The sequence below is a fragment of the Hypanus sabinus genome, chromosome 6 (assembly GCF_030144855.1).
Source record: "Hypanus sabinus isolate sHypSab1 chromosome 6, sHypSab1.hap1, whole genome shotgun sequence".
Lineage (NCBI taxonomy): Eukaryota > Metazoa > Chordata > Chondrichthyes > Myliobatiformes > Dasyatidae > Hypanus > Hypanus sabinus.
Window position 1 is genome coordinate 3,798,594 of NC_082711.1, and position 13,039 is coordinate 3,811,632.

Genomic DNA, 13,039 nt, shown 5'->3' on the forward strand with positions numbered 1-13,039 from the left:
GCATAGGAAGAAGAATTTGAATTAGTTTCCATAAATAGATCAATGTGGCTGTTCATATATCTGAGAAATTTGGGATCATTAAGCATATATGTTTTAAATCTCCAACTATAAGATGATGACTGTGTAATATCCATCCTCCAAGTCATCTTTATTGGAATATGGTCAGAGAGTATAGCTGGAAAGTAGGAGCATTCAATAACCCTGGATACCTTACTTTGGGATATTAAAAACATATCAATTCTAGAATAGGAGCCATGGACATTTGAAAATCCTCTACATTAGGTTTAAGTTGATGCCAAATCTTGCAAAACCCCAGATCCCTCATGACCTGATCCAGGACTGACGCTGCCCTTGAGCGATTCGAAGATCTATGTGGATCGATCTATCGCTGGGTCTAAGACCAAATTGAAGTCACCACCAACCAGACAGTGGTCCAAAGCTGTCGTAAATTTAAATACCAGATCATTAAAAAAACGGGATTGTCACGGTTGGGGCCATATACGTTAATCAGTGTGACCCTGTTCATATTTAGTTCAAAATTAACTAAAAGAAATCAACCGTTCTTTGTCTTTTTCTGTTGTTATTAATTAAAACCTCACGTTTTTATTGACGAGTATAGCTACTCCCCTTGCTTTTGTGGTAAATGAAGAATAGTAAACATGACCATCCGATCCCTTTTTAACTTTGTGTGTTCTGTGTCAGAAAGGTGAGTCTCCTGTATAAATGCTATATCAGTGGAATGTCTCTTTAAATATGTAAGAATTTTTTTCCTCTTAATTGGAGAATTATTCCCCCTTTCATTTGAGGAGATTATTTTAAGTTGACTAGTCATACCTTAAAGTAAAAAAATAATAGATACCTCAGAGCATAAAGATAGTCCAAGAACTCTAAGAGTAATTAAGAAACAGAATCATACCATATCCTCATCTGAAACCCACCCGTTGACATCCCCTAGACTAAACATCCCCAGTGGGTAGACTACTCTCTCTAAATATGCAAGGGTTCTCAATAGTTACAGAATAATAGAGTGAGCATTAAACCACATTAATTAAGAATTCTAGGTTCTACAGTCTCTAAACGAGTACAATCGAGGCCTGGGAGCACACACTTAAAACCTGGCAAAGCAACTTGAACAGAATTCAGACTACAACATATAAAACTGTTTAGCAAAGGAACACTGCAAATCAAAAACCTCTCCAGGCACAAGTGTGAGACAAAATGTCATCAAATATTAAGGAGACACACTTTCCACAGTAGCCAGGTGGGAAAGTATCCATATTGTGAAACTTACTCATGTCCTCATATCAGTCACAGCAGTACATCCAATAATCACTTAAATAAAAGTCACTCAATGTATAGAGTGCTTAAGCATCACAGTAACCCATCTGTTGTGCATGGAGCAAGAGGACTATCAGTCATTATTATCAATAGCTTTCAAAAAGTCCATTACTGCACCAGGAGTAACAAACCACCTAGTGACTCCCTTATGTGTAATCTGAAGTTTAGCTGGATAGTGCAGGGAATAATCAATGCCTCTTTCCTGCAGGGTCTTCTTAACCTCTTTGAAGGTGTCCTTAAGGAGTTCCAATCTCGGACTACAATCAGGAAATATGTAAATCCTGTTATTTTCATAGTGAATCACTCCTTTTTGCCTGGCCAGACGCATAATCTTCTTGTTCTTAAAATCGAAGAGCTTTACAATCATAGCTCTCGGTCTCCGTGAGTCGTCACCACCCCCAGGTGGAGGGGTCTTTTGCAGGTGATGGGGGTAGGAAAGTTTTTGATGCCAAAAATTTCTGATAGGATTCATTCCAAAAATCCAGCTGAATCGCGACCTTCAGCTTTCTCAGGGAGATTCAGTATCTGAAGATTGTTCCGCCTACTCCTGATTTCCAGGTCATCCACCTTGTCTTTCAACAATTGCACCTCTTTCTCCAATTTCTCGATGTGCATGGTGACTTCTATTATGTTGCCTTCATTGGCAGATACACGGCCCTCCATTTCCCTAACTTGGTCAGCTAGTGTTGGTAACGCAGATTCTACTTTAATTAGCGAGGACTGGATGTTAATCATTTTAGTGTCAATTTGTGTTGATGATTCTACCTTGCTTTCCTGAATGGCCATCGTGACTGTCTCTAGGGAAAGCTCCCTCTCCTCCCACTTTTCCAGAGTCGGCTGCCATCTTAATAAAATATGAGGGTCTGATTGTTTCTTCAATTGACAATAAAATATCCTTCTTACTTCTAAGGTTATACTTTGCCATGCACCTCAAGCAAGTGAGGTTTGTCTTAAAAATTTTAGGAATGTGGTTTTAACAGTAACATAGCAAAATAAAGATAACTATTGAGACACACTCGGGGAGCTCATGCTAGCATGTTTTACCTCATTGCTGCCTCACGTGATCCCCGCCCTCTATTTTTCTAAGCTCCGTGTACTGTACCTATCCAGGAGTCTCTTAAAAGATGCTATTATTTCTGCCTCCACCACCGACACCAGCAGCCCATTCCATACATTCATCACACTCTGCATAACAAACTTACCCCTGACATCTTCTCTGTACCTGCTTCCAAGTACCTTAAATCTGTGCCCTCTTGTGTTAGCCATTTCAACCCAGGGAAAAAAAGCCTCTGACTATCCACACAATCAATACCTCTCATCACCTTATACACCTCTATCAGGTCACCTCTCATCTTCCATCACTCCAAAGAGAAAAGGCCAAGTTCACTCAACCTGTCTTCATAAGGCATGCTCCCCAATCCAGGCAACCCCAATCTCCTCTGCACCCTTTCTATGGTTTTCACGTTCTTCCTGTAGTGAGGTGACCAGAACTGAGCACAGTACTCCAAATGGGGTTTGACTAAGGTCCCATATAGTTACAACATTACCTCTCAGCTCCTAAACTCAATCTTATGGTTGATGAAGGCCAATACACCTTCAATCTTCTAGATCTCTATCATTACCTAGTTTTTTGAACCTTTCGTAACCTCTTCTATTCCTCTTGACCAGATGTACAACAGCCTTTGTACACCACTGTTCCTGTACCCTACCATCCTTTCCCCATCTCATTGCAATATATCTATGTAGAGCCCATGCAAATATCCCCTGAACATTTGCCGCATTTCTTCCGTACGTTTCCCTGAGAACATCTGTACCCAATTTATGCTTCCAAATTCCTGCCTGAGAGCCTCATATTTCCCCTTACTCCAATTAAACATTTCCCTACTTGTCTGCTCCTATCCCTCTCCAATTGTATTGTAAAAGAGATAGAATTGTGATCACTGTCTTCAAAATGCTCTCCCACTGAGAGATCTGACACCTGACCAGGTTCATTTCCCAGTACTAAATTGAGTACAGCCTCTCCTCTTGTAGGCTTATCTATAGATTGCAAGAAACCTTCCTGAACACACCTAACAAACTCTACCCCATCTAAACCCCTCACTCAAGGGAAATTCAACCCTCCCACCATGCCAACCCTGTTATTATTACTCCTTTCTAGAATCTGTCTCCCTATCTGCTCCTCGATGTCCCTGTTACTACTGGGTGGTCTATAAAAAACACCCTGTACAGTTATTGACCCCTTCCCATTCCTAACTTCCACCCACAGAAACTCCGTAGACAACTCCTCCATGGGGAATTCCTCCTTTTCTGTAACAGTGACACAATCTCTGATCAACAGTGCCACACCCCCACCTCTTTTGCCTCCCTCCGTCCTTCCTGAAACACCTAAAGCCTGGCACTTGAAGCATCCATTCCTGCCCCTGCACCGTCCAGTCTCTGTAATGGCTCCAAGTGCTGATCCACGCTCTAAGCTCATCCACTTTATTCATAATATTCCTCGCATTAAAATAGACACATCTCAAACCATCAATGTGAGTGAGTCCCTTCTCTATTACCTGCCTATCCTCCCTTTTGCACTGTCTCTAATCTTTCTCTATTTGTGAGCCATCCTCTCTTCCTCCATCACTTCAGTTTGGTTCCCACCCCCTCCCCCCAGCAATTCTAGTTTAAACTCTCCTCAATAGCCTTTGCAAAACTCTCCACCAGAATATTGGTCTCCCTTAGATTCAAGTGCAACCCATCCTTTTTGTACAGGTACACCTGCCCCAGAAGAGGTAACAATGATCCAGAAATCTGAATCCCCGACCCTGCTCCAATCCCTCAGCCACGCATTTATCCTCCACCTCATTTGATTCCTATACTCACATCACATGGCACAGGCAGTAATCCCGATATTACTATCTTTGAGGTCCTGCTTCTCAGCTTCCTTCCTAACTCCCTGTAGTCTGCTTTCCGGACCTCCTCCCTTTCCTTACCTATGTCTTTGGTACCAATATGTACTGTTATGAACATGCAGCAACTCTGAGGGGCTGAAGGGTACAAAGTCACCCCCTCCTTTTTCAGAATCGCAAGATCGCTATTAATTCAGGTCTAGGACCCAGGAAATGAGAGAGAGACATGCAGAATACACAGGGTTTGGAATGTGTCCTGGCCTCAGCGAAAAGGAACCATTGATAATGGCTATTGTCTCTTGGAGACGGAATTGTGTATTGAGTACTGTACTATTCATTGAAATCCCTCAGGGACCAACCAGAGTGGGCTGGTTGAGGGTTTGCATCATCCCAACCTGATTGACATCTGAGACTCCGTGAGTAAGGATAAAGGAGGGTCTGAGGAACAACCCCTTTAGACGCACCAGGAGAAACACTAGAAATCCTGTGACAGTGTTTAATAGCGACAGCCGGTGGGGGGCTCGTGTGCGTCCTTTTCCCTTTGCCTGGGAATTGGCGGGCTCACCACGGACGAACGGCTTAGCTAAAGGAGAGGCCACGAGTGAACGGCCACACCAACGGGACTCCTGATGGATCGAAATCATAAAAGGAAAGCCGGCAAGTTTTTCTCCCAAAACTCTCTCTCTCTCCAACCATTGCAACCCAGCGGTCCCCAAAGGCTGCAGCCTGCATGAACTGAGTGAACTTTATATTTCCATCGGACAATATATTATCCCCTAGACAACAATAGCTTAATCCTTATTGATTATTATTATACCCGCAATTTTAGGTTTAGTATTGACGACATATATTATCTGTACATTTGCATTGATATTATTTTTGTGTATTTTTACTGATAAATACTGTTAAAAATAGTATCATCAGACTTCAATGGACCTCTCTATCTTTGCTGGTAAGTGACCCAGTTACAGGGTTCGTAACAACGTGGGGGCTCGTCTCGAGATTTGATACCAAATTGAAGGGTCAGTGAATCGGGCTTTTAAGTCCAAACATGGGTCTGGTTGCGCAGGTAACCAGACGGGAAACAAGCAAAGATGGACGTGGACAAATTCATAGAAAACCTGACTCTGGAGGCGCTAGAGGCGGCCACAAAGTTGGACTTGATAAATATTGCGAAGGGACTAAACCTCGCAGAGATGAGGTTGTCAATGAAAAAGCAGGAGGTGTGGAGGGCATAACTCAGTATTATATTGTGAAGAATGTGTTTTCAGCTGAGGCATTGGAAAATATCCCTGAAAAGGTACCAGCTAGTGGGACGGCTCAGTTAGAGTTGGAGAAATTAAGGTTGGAACGTGAAATTAAGTTAAAGCAGCTGGAAGCAGCCAAAAAGCAAAGGGAGCATGTGCTCCAGCTAAAGGAATTAGAGGTGAAGAGGGAGCATGAAATTAAGTTAAAACAGCTGGAAGCAGCTGGAAAAAGGCTGAAAAAGCAGAAAGGGCTGAAAAAGAGAAGGAGAGGGTGCATGAGGAGAAGGAGAAACAGAGGCAACATGAGCTGGACATGGAGAAGTTAAGGAAAGAGTGAAGAGCTCAAGGGTCAGACCGAGAGGAGCGGTTTAATGTTAGTCGGGAGTTTAGGTTAGTACCTCCGTTCGAGGAGACGGATGTTGATAGTTATTTCTTGCATTTTGAGAAGGTGGCAGTGAATCAGAAGTGGCCCAGAGATCAGTGGGTGGCGTTGTTACAGAGTGTGTTAAAGGGGAAGGCACAACGGGCATATGCGACATTGTCCATGGAGGAGGAGGAGTCTGAGAATTATGAGAAAGTAAAGCAGTCCATTCTTCGGACCTACGAATTGGTACCTGAGGCCTATAGACAAAAGTTCAGAAATTTAAAGAAAGGGTGGAATCAGACATATACCGAGTTTGCCTATGAGAAGGGGGTGCTCTTGGACCATTGGTGTACAGCAGAAATGGTGGAAGAGGATATTTGGCGTCTCAGGGAGTTAATTCTGATTGAGGAATTTAAAGGTTGTGTTTCAGAGGATATCCGGATGTATTTGAATGAGAAGCTGAATAAGTCCATCTCCGAATTTGCTAGGTTTGCAGATGAATATGCCCTAACCCACAAGACAAAGTTTTCCTTGAATAAAAGTTACCAGAGAGACCGTGGGAATGGTAGAGAAAGCCCGCCGGCTGAGGCAGAGATCCCACCGGGAGCTAGTGGTAAAATTAAGGAGGAGGAAAGGCAAGACAGCAGGAGAGGTCCTGGCTTGACCTGTTTTAATTGTGGAAAGGTGGGTCATATTGCATCTAGGTGCCTTGCTCTGAGGAAGGAGACAGGAAAATGGAAAACAGCAGTCCCTATAGGATGTGCTGTGGTGATCAGTAAATCGACGAGAGAGCCCCGGGTAGACAGAGTACGAGAAGGGTCTGAGACTTGTCTGTCAAACAGAAACATGTCTGTGAGAGAGGGAGACACACCAGTTCCAGTGCGGATCTGGAGAGACACGGGAGCTGAACTGTCATTGATTAGCAGTCAGGTACTGGATTTTGGCCCCAAGACTGGAGAGGTAGCTTTGAGAGGCATAGGAAAAGGGACAGAAGTGGTGCCTTTGCATAGGATCATTAAAATTTGTGAGCTGGCATCTGGACCATTTGAAATAAGGGTGCGGTCAGAATTTCCAAGAACTGACGTAGATGTCCTTCTGGGTAACGATTTAGCTGGTGGTGAGGTTTGGTCGGCCATGGAGCTGCCGAGCCAGCCTGTAAGTGTTGAGGACCCGCCCCTAGATTCCAAGATCTATCCCGCATGCGCAATCACTCGCAGCATGTCGAGAAAGGCAGCTGAGAAAGAGACTAGTTTAAATCCAGCCAGTATCGATTTGGCCGAGATGTTTTTACCAACACTGTACCAAGAGGAGTTAGAGGGTGGTAAAACGGAGAATAGGAAAGTGAAAGAGAGTAAGGGAGAGGAGGTAGTCCTGCCCTTAGCCAGGAGGAAATTTATAGAGGCACAGAATAAAGATGAGAAACAGATAAGGCAGTTAGAAGGTCCAGGGTTGGACATGGATGATCTGTCTGGCTTGACAGAACTGTTTGAAGAAGTTGAAAAATTTAAAGGTGTTCCCGATAATGAAATGAGGGCAGTCCTCAATGAAAAGGATGCCATTACCTTGAAGAAGTCTGCTGGGTTAGCAGATGAGGTTGTTTCAGCCCACAGGGTTGAGTTTACTCCAGAAGTGAGTTGCCCTGAGAGTAACTGGGAAGATCAGGGGAACTTAGAATTTGAAAAGGGTTGGGGTATTGAAAGCCTGGAAGAGGCAGCTGTCCCGCTTGAGTGTGTTCAAGATGTGGATGCACATGGTACTGAACCTAGTAATGGAACTCAGAAGAAGTCTGAGGTATTTGATTCAGTTGAAAAGGAATGCAGTCCTTGTGGGTCAGATGGACTTGGTTCAGTGAAGAAAGGGTTAACCTTGGTAATAGTGGGAAGTGAGAATTCCTAGTTGTTTGTGTTCGAAGGTGTGTTAAAAGTTAGTGAGGAGATAAAAGGTGGTGAGGTGAATATCATTATTGAAGGGAAAGGGAAAATTGTAGTTCCTAAATTGAATGAAGAAAATTTAAAGTCTGGATTGATGTCAGAAGCAGTAACCAGGCTGCAGGGACAAGGGCTTGTTAACATGATGCCTGCAAATCAGTTACAGGTTGATTTGGAATGTAAAGGTGCCCCACACGCTATTGTTATTCAAGAGTGTGCTGTGAAGAGGCAGAATCTGAAATGCTGTTTGGACAAAGAGGGATCGCTTGCAGATATTAAACTGAAAAATAATAGCATGAAGGGTCCTGAAGATAAAACTAACAACTCACTTAAAAATAAAGAATTGGGTGGAAATTCAGCAAATGGGCTAAGTTTGGAAAACATTGTTGATAAAATAACTCCTATGAAAGGAGCATGCAAAAGCCTATTCCACACTGGTGCACAAGCTAACTACGTGGGGAGTTAACTGGAAAAGGGGCAAGGGTTGACGGGATGTCACTTTAAATAACAGGATCCAGTTTTAAGGGATTTTGACAAAGCATGTGAATAATTACGACAACCCCCATGGAAGATTGACTGTTAAGTTTGAAACTAAAATAAAGATTAGTATTTGCATGAACTTTTGTAATATACACTTAAGCTAAGATCACAACTTTTTAGTTTTTGTTTGCTAAAGAACAGGAATAAAAATAGGTGCTTATTAAATTGGTGTCTGATGCTACAGGAATTTATTAAGGTATAAGATATTAAAGGAAGTGACAATGTAATTGCTAACTGTTTAGATGCTAAATTGAATGCATAACTGTGTTACTCTGTAATGAAAAAAAACTCTTTTGTATTGTGTTAGATTCTGAAATCCTGTAAGACTCTGTATTAATTAATTTTTACCTGTGATAAAAATCTTAGAAGGAAGGGGGTGTTATGAATGTGCAGCAACTCTGAGGGGCCAAAGGGTACAAAGTCGCCCCCTCCTCTTTGAGAATCGCAAGATCACTATTAATTTGGGTCTGGGACCCAGGAAATGAGAGAGAGACACGCAGAATACACAGGGTTTGGAATGTGTCCTGGCCTCAGCGAAACGGAACCACTGATAACGGCCATTGTCTCTTGGAGACGGAATTGTGTATTGAGTACTGTACTATTCATTGAAATCCCTCAGGGGACAACCAGAGTGGGCTGGTTGAGGGATTGCATCATCCCAACCTGATTGACATCTGAGACCCCGTGAGTAAGGATAAAAGAGGGTCTGGGGAACAACCCCTTTAGATGCACCAGGAGAAACACTAGAAATCCCGTGACAGCGTTTTATAGCGACAGCCGGTGGGGGGCTCGTGTGTGTCCTTTTCCCTTTGCCTGGGAATTGGCGGGCTCACCACGGACGAACGGCTTAGCTAAAGGAGAGGCCACGAGTGAATGGCCACACCAACGGGACCCCTGATGGTTTGAAGTCATAAAAGGAAAGCCGGCAAGTTTTTCTCCAAATCTCTCTCTTTCTCCAACCATTGCAACCCAGCAGTCCCCAAAGGCTGCAGCCTGCATGAACTGAGTGAACTTTATATTTCCATCGGACAATATATTATCCCCTAGACAACGATAGAGCTTATTTCTTATTGATTATTATTATACCTGCACTTTTAGATTTAGTATTGATGATGTATATTATCTGTATATTTGCATTGATATTATTTTTGTGTATTTTTACTAATAAATACTGTTAAAAATAGTATCATCAGACTTCAGTGTACCTCTCTATCTTTGCTGGTAAGTGACCCAGTTACGGGGTTCGTTACAGTACCATGACCTCTGGCTGTTCTCCTTCCCTCTTCCAGATACCGTGGACACGTTCAGAAACATCCCAGACCCTGGCACCTGGAAGGTAAACTACCGTCCGCGTTTCATATCTGTGTCCACAGAATCGCCTGTCGGACCCCCCAACTATAGAGTCCCCTATCACTGCTGCCATCCTCTTCCTTTCCCTACCCTTCTGAGCCACAGGGCCAGACTCTGTGCCAGAGGCGTGACCACTATTGCTTCCCCAAGGATGACTTGCAGCAGACTGAAAAGCTTGAGCATGTTAAAAAAAAGAAGATAGTAAAGTTGTTTGCACCATTAGTGATAAACAGAGAGTAAGAGGTGGAGAATTTCTTAAGTGCATTTATTTTAATGCTAGGAGCATTGTAAGAAGGGTGAATGAGCTTAGAGCATGGATTGATACCTGAAAATGTCATAGCTATTAGTGAAACATGCTTGCAGGGGGGGGGGGGTGTGCTTGGTAACTAATTATTCCTGGATTTCATTGCTTCAGGTGTGATAGAATCAGAGGGAGAAGAGGGGGAGGTGTTGCATTGCTTGTCACAGAAAATATTACAGCGGGGCTTTGGCAGGATAGATTAGAGGGCTCATCTAGGGAGACTATTTGGGTGGAATTGAGGAATGGAAAAGGTGTAGTAACACTTATAGGGGTGTATTATAGACCACCTAATGGGGAGCGAGAATTGGAGGAGCAGATTTGCAAAGAGATAGCAGATATTTGTAGTAAGAACAGGGTTGTGATTGGGGGAGATTTTAATTTTCCGCACATAGATTGGGAAGCCCATTCTGTAAAAGGGCTGGATGGTTTGGAGTTTGTAAAACGTGTGCAGGATAGTTTCTTGCAGCAATACATAGAGGTACCGACTAGAGAAGGGGCAGAGTTGGATCCCCTGATAGGGAATGAGATAGGTCAAGTGACGGAGGTATGTGTTGGGGAGCACGTCGGGTCCAGTGATCACAATGCCATTAGCTTCAATATAATTATGGAGAAGGATAGGACTGGACCCAGGGTCGATATTTTTGATTGGAGAAAGGCTAACTTTGAGGAGATGCGAAAGGATTTAGAAGGAGTGGATTGAGACAATTTGTTTTATGGGAAGGATGTAATAGAGAAATGGAGGTAATTTAAAGGTGAGATTTTGTGGGTACGGAATCTTTATGTTCCTGTTAGTTTGAAAGGAAAGGTTAAAAGTTTGAGAAAGCCATGGTTTTCAAGGGATATTGGAAACTTCATTCAGAAAAAGAGACAGATCTACAATAAATACAGGCAGCATGGAGTAAATTAGGTGCTCGAGGAATATAAAGAATGTAAAAAGAACCTTAAGAAAGAAAATTAGAAAAGCTAATAGAAGATACGAGGTTGCTTTGGCAAGTAAAGTGAAAATAAATCCAAAGGGTTTCTACAGTTAAATTAATAGCAAAAGGATAGTGAGGGATAAAATTGGTCCTTTAGAGAATCAGAGTGGACAGCTATGTGTGGAGCTGAAAGAGATGGGGGAGATTTTGAACAATTTCTTTTCTTCGGTATTCACTAAGGAGAAGGATATTGAATTGTGTAAGGTAAGGGGAACATGTAAGGAAGTTATGGAAACTATGATGATTAAAGAAGAGGAATTATTGGCGCTTTAAAAGAATATAAAAGTGGATAAGTCTCCAAGTTCAGACAGGATATTCCCTAGAACCTTGAGGGAAGTTAGTGTGGAAACAGCAGGGGCTCTGACAGAAATATTTCAAATGTCATTAGAAACACGGATGGTACCAGAGGATTGGCGTATTGCTCATGTGGTTCCATTGTTTAAAAAGGGTTCTAAGAGTAAACCTAACAATCATCGGGGGTTTCCGGTGACATCATCATCAAGAATGGCAGGTTAAGTCACTAGCTCCTCTGGAAAAATGCGCACTAAACCCCGTTAACCCATCAAATATAATATTTTTCAAAAAGTATTTGAACTGAAAAGAGGGGCAAGAATGGGGATAAGGAATGGAAATAAAAAAAGCAACACTGCGGAGCCTGCGGCCGAGAGGAGTGCAGCGAGCGGCTCTCCTACCCGACCGCGTGCTAGCCAGGCGGATGCTGGGCCTCATTCAGGCAACGTGGCAAATATGATCGAAATTCTGAAAGAAATAATGGAGATCCAGAAAGAAATAAAGCAGCAGCTACCTGATAGTAAGTCAGAGCTCATCAGCATCAATCAAAAAACTCGAATTGAGACTCGAATTGAGAAGGTGAAAGATTGAGTTCAAAACGTGGAACGGATACTGAGTAAGACAATAAAGATATTAAATCACCAAGAAGGTAAACTGCTTGATCTGGAGGGAAGGTCATGGCGGAAAAATATCAGAATCTACAAGGTTCCCGAAGGAGCAGAGGGCTTGTCTCTGATGGAGTTTGTCGGAAAGTTGCTGTGGGACGCGCTGGGGCTTCCCCCGGCTATGGAGCTGGAAATCAAGAGAATGCGTTAGTCCTGAAGTCCACCCAAGATAAGCCATACTCAATAATAATTAAATTCCTTCGGTACAGTACCAAGACAGAGATTCTACAAAGGGCCTGGGGTAAGAGAGAGTGTTTTTAGATGATAAAGTAATATATTTTGTCCAAGATTACCCCCCCCCCCACGACCACCACCGCGGTCCTACAGAAACGTAAAGAATATTCTCAAGTAAAGCAAGTACTAAAGAAAAAAAGATTAGATTTCAAACTCTGTACCCTGCTAAACTTCGAGTGTTTTATGACAACAGGGCGCAGTTGTACCAGACAGTGGAAGAGGCGACTACAGACATGAAGTCCAGAGGGTTTCCCGTCAACGTGACCAAACCGAGGGGAAGCCTGGCAGAGGAATTATCCCACTCTGCTTGGGAAATAGTGTGAGAGTCGAGAAGGCAGGAGATGGGAGGAGGCCAAGAGAAATATATCAGGCAGAGACTGTGAGTTTCCCAAAGACAGTCCTCACTCCCTTCAGAAGAGCCATAAGGTTTGGCTAACTTTAAAAATGTTGAGAAGCTAAACAGAAGCAAAAGTACACAGTGATATACCTATCTCGAGAAATACATATTATAATGTGGATTCTATATTACTTAGTTGTTATTCTTTATTCACTCACTTACTCCTTTATCCCCACCAAAATGACAATATATATATTCTCATATATATGTGTGTGTGTGTGTGTGTGTGTGTGTGTGTATGTAATATATATGTATTTGTGTGTGTGTGTGTATGTAATATATATGTATTTGTGTGTGTGTGGGTGGGTGTGTGTGCATATATATATATATATATATATATAGGAGGAGTACACAGGGAAATCTTTTCTGTGTAATGGATTTGTTTACTGACTTTTATGAATACTGCAATAGGGGCCCTCAACTCACAAGTAGGAGGGGTTATCCCCCACAGCTAGACATTTCCTCTAGCTCAACGCAGGGTCATCTACTAGAGACCTCAGCCTTGGAATCACACAT

General features: G+C 42.7%; 1 long non-coding RNA gene across 1 annotated transcript in view; it reads left to right on the forward strand.

Moving 5' to 3' along the window:
• LOC132394950 (uncharacterized) overlaps positions 1 to 12,398 on the forward strand; it is a 54,825-nt gene extending 42,427 nt beyond the window's left edge. The window contains exons 2-3 of the long non-coding RNA XR_009512458.1: positions 9,598 to 9,644; positions 12,320 to 12,398. This is a non-coding gene — a long non-coding RNA (uncharacterized LOC132394950). The remainder of the gene's footprint in view (positions 1 to 9,597; positions 9,645 to 12,319) is intronic.
• Positions 12,399 to 13,039: the final 641 nt, after the last annotated feature.